Genomic DNA, 6,373 nt, shown 5'->3' with positions numbered 1-6,373 from the left:
TCTTCCCCTGATCTTCTTTCCCTCTTCCCATATACATTGATTCTCTCTCCTAACCACTCTTAAATATGTGAAATACACGGAATCGATCCAAAACTACAAGCAAGGGAATCAACTCTTATTGTCGTAAAGGAAAATAACCCCTTTCCTTATATATATATATATTTAATATATATATATATATACAAGGAACAAGTAGCCTTCGCCACCTATTCCTGAATTAAGGGAACGCGAGAAGATTTCTCTATGTCAATTCAAAACAAAACAAACGGACGACTGAATCTAAAGTCTACTAGAGAGAAGATTGGCTCGAACGTCAACTACTGATTGCTCTATCCAACCAGCACATACCGTTTGCTATGATATTGTTTTGCTCATATTGTTTTATTGCCCGGGCATTGCTGCGGAAGAGTGAAATGAAAAACTCTTCTTGAGAAGAGGACTCTTCTGCTTGATCTTTTGATACGGTGAGGGACAGGTTTTATGCGTTCTTTGAGCAAATGGGGAAACAAAACTGCTGATACAGAAATCTTTCACTTTTACTGCCGAAGGCACAAGAGAGACTTTAGCTAGGAAGGATAAGCAAAGGAATCCAGATTCAATCGATTGTTTGAAGCCAAGGTCTCGAGCTAGTCCCATCTTCTATACGAATTTCTTTAAAGAATACTTCTCTTATGATCTACTACGAGAGTGTCAAGGGCGATGGAAGTTGAGTAACTGTCTTGGAAATAGGTAAGTCGGGCACATATTCTAGTTCCGATTCTAGGCTATCTATAGAAGAATGGAGTATTATAAATTCTACTATTTAATTGGTGCATAAGCAAGTCAGTCTCGGGTGGGAAGTAAGCACTATCAACTCAGGCGGGTCTTCAGTCCAAAGAAAAAGAAAGCGGTGGTCTGTACTTGAAAATAGGACTCTACTTTTTGATTGAAATAGGACTGCACTAGCATCTGCAAAAGGCAAAGCATGACCTATCATGTAGTACTTCGGGTGTCGATCCACAGGGAAAAAATGGGAGAACTGGTTGGTTTGCACAAGTTCAAATATCTTGGCCTAACCTAATTTGTAGAAACCTGCGGCCTAAATTAAAGACTAATTCTAAACTAAAGAAATAGAAATCGCCTAAGGCGCGTGCGGCCAAGGTCTTCCATAGGAGCTCGAAGGAAGAGGTTCTGAATAACTATACAATTTATAAGACGCACTGGATTAGCTAGACATTGAAAAGTTGCCACTCTGAGGGAATTTGTTTTCATAAGCTACAGGTGCTATAAAGCAATCATGTACTGAGTACCAAGCTATTCCATTATAGTGAGCAGTATCAAATACATAACAGCAATAGAAGCATCCTGGCAGGTGTATAGAACTAGCAAAGTGGTTTAGGGAAGGGCATACGAATAGGCAGTTTGGCAAGTGAGTAGTTTAGGTCCTTTAGACCAAAGAAAAGGCCGGGAGCATTTAGGTAGGCCTATCACTCAACCGGCGGCAGCCGATCGACTTATACTAACCGCGTTGGCAGAGCTACTCAATGACTCATTAGATCGACGAATTTCCCCATCTGCGCAGGGATTCCGGCAAGGTTCTCGGCCCTTCTTCCGTGCATTAACTCAAATGGCCGTCTATGGATTTCTATGGTTCAGGTGGACGTGGTCAAGTGTTTCGATTAGCATAGACCATCGCGTTACTACTTGAACATTTATTCTAAGCTCTTAGGTACAGATAACGCTCCTCTCATTGACCTCATCAATTGCTTCTCAAGACACCGAGACTTTCTAAGAAAGGGAATGACTACTCAAACAGTGAAGTCGGCCTTCCACAAGGATCACCGATCTCACCTGTTTTGATTCAATCATTCCTGCATCAACTCGACTTGCAATTCGATGCTATGGCCCAAGAGGAGAATGGGGATTCTACCAAGTATGTCTATTTCGCTCGCTACGCAGACGATATACTATTCAGCAATTCCTATCGTAGGTGTTGGCTCATGTCTTAAAGTCTTCTTTCGAAGGCTGCAAGAAGTCTTGACCGTATGTCCAGTAAGCTACGCTTGAAATTAACGTCTATTGTACTGTAATGATGGAGGGCTCCCGCAGTCGAGGAGGCAAAGATAGGTTTGCAAAACCAGATTATTGTTGTTACATTTAGACACATGAAATGCTAGATGTTATATGCAGCAAGGTCAAAACTAGGCTTTTTATTTGTCCCTATAGAAAGATTATTCACCCAAGCACCAGGAAATCTTTAGCTTTGCCATAGAGTGACAGTCCGGGGGAGTAGGAGAGAGGAAAGAGGCAAATGAGAAAGAAGAAGGAGCAGGGTCGAGTGAAAGAATTGGTACATTGGGTTCCCCCCACCGAGCGGAGCCAAAGGAAAGATAAGGGTTGAGGTAATCGCTATGAGTGTTCAGGCTATTCCGCTTATGCTCGCGGATGCGGATAAGAAGCTATCAAAAGGGGATGATAGCAGCCACCCATATGGGCAGCTAGAAAGAGAACGAGGAAATGTGAATCACGATCCTTATTCGGTTAGAGGAGTCGGGGGACATTGGTTCGAATCCAATTCGTGAATATCAGAAAGCATTGTTTCTCATTGAACTATATACGATACGCGCGCACGAGGAAGGGATAAATTGATTGCATTGTTGTCATTTTCCATCAGATTCTTACGGATGTAGTGCAAAGTAAATGTTTCAGTCAAAAGTAAGCTGCCGACTATGATGAATGCCAGCCCATCTGTAGCTGATCTTTGATCCCGAGCTTGAGCTTCTCTTTGATGTTGGGTGAATTGAATTTCATATATGGAGAAATGTGTCGCTAGTCCAAGTCCGCCATAGAATTGTTTGTCTATCACTTCGGCAACGAAGGTCATTTCTTTAGAAGATCGATACTGGTAGTTGCTTGCGGTGTCTGAACAAGTTTCGAAAAAACTATTGTGTCTGCATTTTCCTAAAGATTGCTGTGAGGCTGATAGTGATATCTTTCCAATAACTGACTCAGCAGGTTCAATTGAGGTATCATTCGATTGAGATTTTCGAACCGTGTAGTGGTTAGGATCCTCTTATTGCCGTCAAGGGCTATTTTGGTCGATTCCAGCCAGAGAGTTATGAATAGAAATAGCAGACCTGATTCGAGACAACAGGAAATTCCCGTTTGCAGATATACATTTCTCAGGTTCAGGCTATTCGTGGAGTCGATCACCACCACTGAGATAGACGATCAACTTCATTAAAGAAGCAGTCATCTCTATACAGGAAGCAGCATGTTTTCTATGGTCCTATGAAAAGGTTCCAGTGGGTTTCTTCTTGCTGAATGGTGGTAAAACACCAGCTTTCATTCCTCACTGCAAGCTACTCCTTTTGCTGCTTTTTCTCACTCTTTGCCTGGGCCAACGATAGATTAGTCTCTGGGTCGGTCAAGTGATAAATTGGCGATTAGTTAAGGAAACTGGGACTTCTAATTGTTCGCGAGGGATGGCTAAATAACCTACTTTGCTTTCCATTTAGGGTAATAGGATTGCCACTACTTGACCTTGCTTGCCCAGACACAAGAAAACCTATAGTTTGGGTACTGCCCTTCGTGGTGCTTGCTTTCCTATAATCTGTAAAGCTTTAGCTTTTAGAGAAGAGATTTCAATATCCGATTGCTTTTCTGACTGGAATTCTCTAGTTCACTTCACTTCTATGCAATGTCATTTCTTGATTCAAAGTACTTATTTTCTGATTGGAATTTTGATTTCTTGGCAACAGGTTTCGCCTTCTGCTGAGGACAAATTGAACAAGCTACTTCTCAAGTTCTGGGTGGGCTTTTGAATTCAGAGAAGGGAATTCCAGTTCTGATTCTAGTATCTGTGCTCTGTTCAGTTCAGTTCAAAGATGGGAAAGTATTGCTTGTTTTCCTAGAATCCTAAAAGGGTGCTTGTTTTCCTCATCCAGGCCTCTCCTCTCCCCTTTCTGTCCCAAACCTTCATTCTTGCTTTTCCGCCAATTCACTAATTGAAATAGTTCAGATCCAGCACTTATATCCCTTTATATATATATAAGAATCAGGTATCTGCTTTCCATGGTTCCTGATTTCGGTATCTTTCTTGTCTGCACTTGATGAAATCCCTTTCTTTTCTTCTTGGCATACCAGATTGGATTCTTGTTGATCCAATCGGAACTCTTGAATTGAGGGGTGGCCGTGAAAGAATCATTGTTTTTGATGATATGAATGAAAACAAGAGATTTCATTCTTCATGGCATATTTCCAAGACTAGGGTACCTGCATTCTAGGTCTAGGGACTTGTTGCTTCGGATCAGTTCCCTTTAGAAGCAGCTTTCCTCTTCTTCAATCTCGAATCCCGAAGGGGAGGCTCTAGTTGCCAAGTAAGAAAAGATCTCGGTAGTTCAATTCATGCATGTGAAAGCTTATCTGCCAGATACAGATGATACTTCCCTACTTGACCAAAACTGGGACTTGAGGAGGAATGAAATTCTAAGGGAAATCAATCAACTAATTGAAATAGTGATATCGGTATCGGAACTCTGGAGAAGGACCCGGCCTAAGCGCCCTCTTGAGACTTGGACTCGAAAGAGGGAAAGATTAGTGGGTCAATAACCAAGTTCCCCGATTGGATTCCAGTATCTGATCAAGCCGAAGTAAGCAAGTTCCGGATTTGAGTTTCCTTTTCTGACTTGAATTCAAGTAGGATTCCACATCCACTCGGTATTCTAGCTGTACCAAGTCTTTTTCTTCACTCTTTAGAGGGAAAGTATGCTTTGGATTTTCTCAATGATACAGGTATGATTGCCAACCCTGCTGCATTGTCTTGATCTCTCCCTGGGATTCGGAACTTGGATCTGGGAAAGGAGGCTTAAGAAGAATATGACTCCATATTAGTAGTAGTATGTTGCACTAGACTCATATCATTAGAAAGCGATAGAAGTTATCGAAAGCAAAAAAGGATAGGGGCAAGAAAAGGGTTTGAAAGTTCATTCTCACCCCTACAAACTTTCTTTTCTTCTTGGCGTACAGAATTCTCTGCCTTTAGTCATCCTTAGCGTGAACCATCTTCTTTTCGAAGGACGGAGTCGAGACTCCTATCTATTCGTAACACTTGCACGATGAACTATTCGTCCCACTATCTCCCTTTCCATGAGACCTACTATACCCCTTTTCTACCTATACCTGGCTAGACTTGTGTACCTCGATTTACGTACATTCACCTAATTTACTAACGTCATTGCCTGCAATCGAGCAAATACCAATAAGACATTGATCTCTAAGGAGCTGCTACGATTGATTGTTCGAAAGTCGAAGTCATTTCGTTAAGTCAATTGAAAGGTGGGTTTTGTCAGTAATAAAATGGAAAGGGGGATGGGGGGAGGTGAGCCGGTTACGCTTTAAGTGAGGAGACAGGAGCTCTCGAGCTTAGATAAGTTCCCTAGGTCAGACAGAGGTCTAGGGGGAGTCCGAATAGAGGACTCTTTTGACCGGTGAGCCCGCAGATTAGGAAGGCGGCCTGCCAACTGCGCAAACAAAGCGACTCCTTGTTGGTGAAAGATAGGTGTTGGTCCGATTCACCTATGTCTGTTCAAACCTGATGAGTCGTTCGTTCGTGTGGAGAATCTCTCTCCTTTTCTTCTAAGTCTTGCTTCATTAAGTTACTTGCTCTCTCAGCCTCATAATAATAATCAATATTCAAATACTTTATGCTAAATTCTGTATAGCAATCTTCCATCACCAGTTCAATTCTCGTATTTCGTATGTACATGTTCATGCGGCTCGGATGAGTATAGTTATTTATATCGCGACAGCTATAAATAGTTCCTTGTTCCCATTAACAAAAGATCCCCTTTTTCTTCGCTCTTCCGGAACCGGTACAGAAATTGGTGCTTTTTCTACTTTGTTTACGTTAGTGACTAGGGGGTTTCAGGGAAGGCCTATGTGGGGTACCTTTCGGGTGTGGGATGCTCGTTTAACTTCTGTATTCATCTTGTTCCTTATTTACCTGGGTGCACTGCATTTCAAAAAGCTTCCTGTCGAACTGGCTCCTATTTCAATCCGTGCTGGACCGATCGATATACCAATAATAAAGTCTCCAGTCAACTGGTGGAATACATCGCATCAACCTGGGAGCATTAGCCGATCTGGTACATCAATACATGTTCCTATGCCCATTCCAATCTTGTCTAACTTTGCTAACTTCCCCTTCTCTACCCGTATCTTGTTCGTTCTGGAAACACGTCTTCATATTCCATCTTTTCCCGAATCTCCCTTAACGGAAGAAATAGAAGCTCGAGAAGGAATACCACTAAAAACCTAGTTCGCTCTCAAATAAAAACCTAGTTCACTCGCTAAAGCATCCATGACTGAATGGTGAAAGCGCCCACCAACCTAG

The sequence above is a fragment of the Triticum aestivum genome, chromosome 2B (assembly GCF_018294505.1).
Source record: "Triticum aestivum cultivar Chinese Spring chromosome 2B, IWGSC CS RefSeq v2.1, whole genome shotgun sequence".
Lineage (NCBI taxonomy): Eukaryota > Viridiplantae > Streptophyta > Magnoliopsida > Poales > Poaceae > Triticum > Triticum aestivum.
This window is presented reverse-complemented; position numbering follows the sequence as displayed.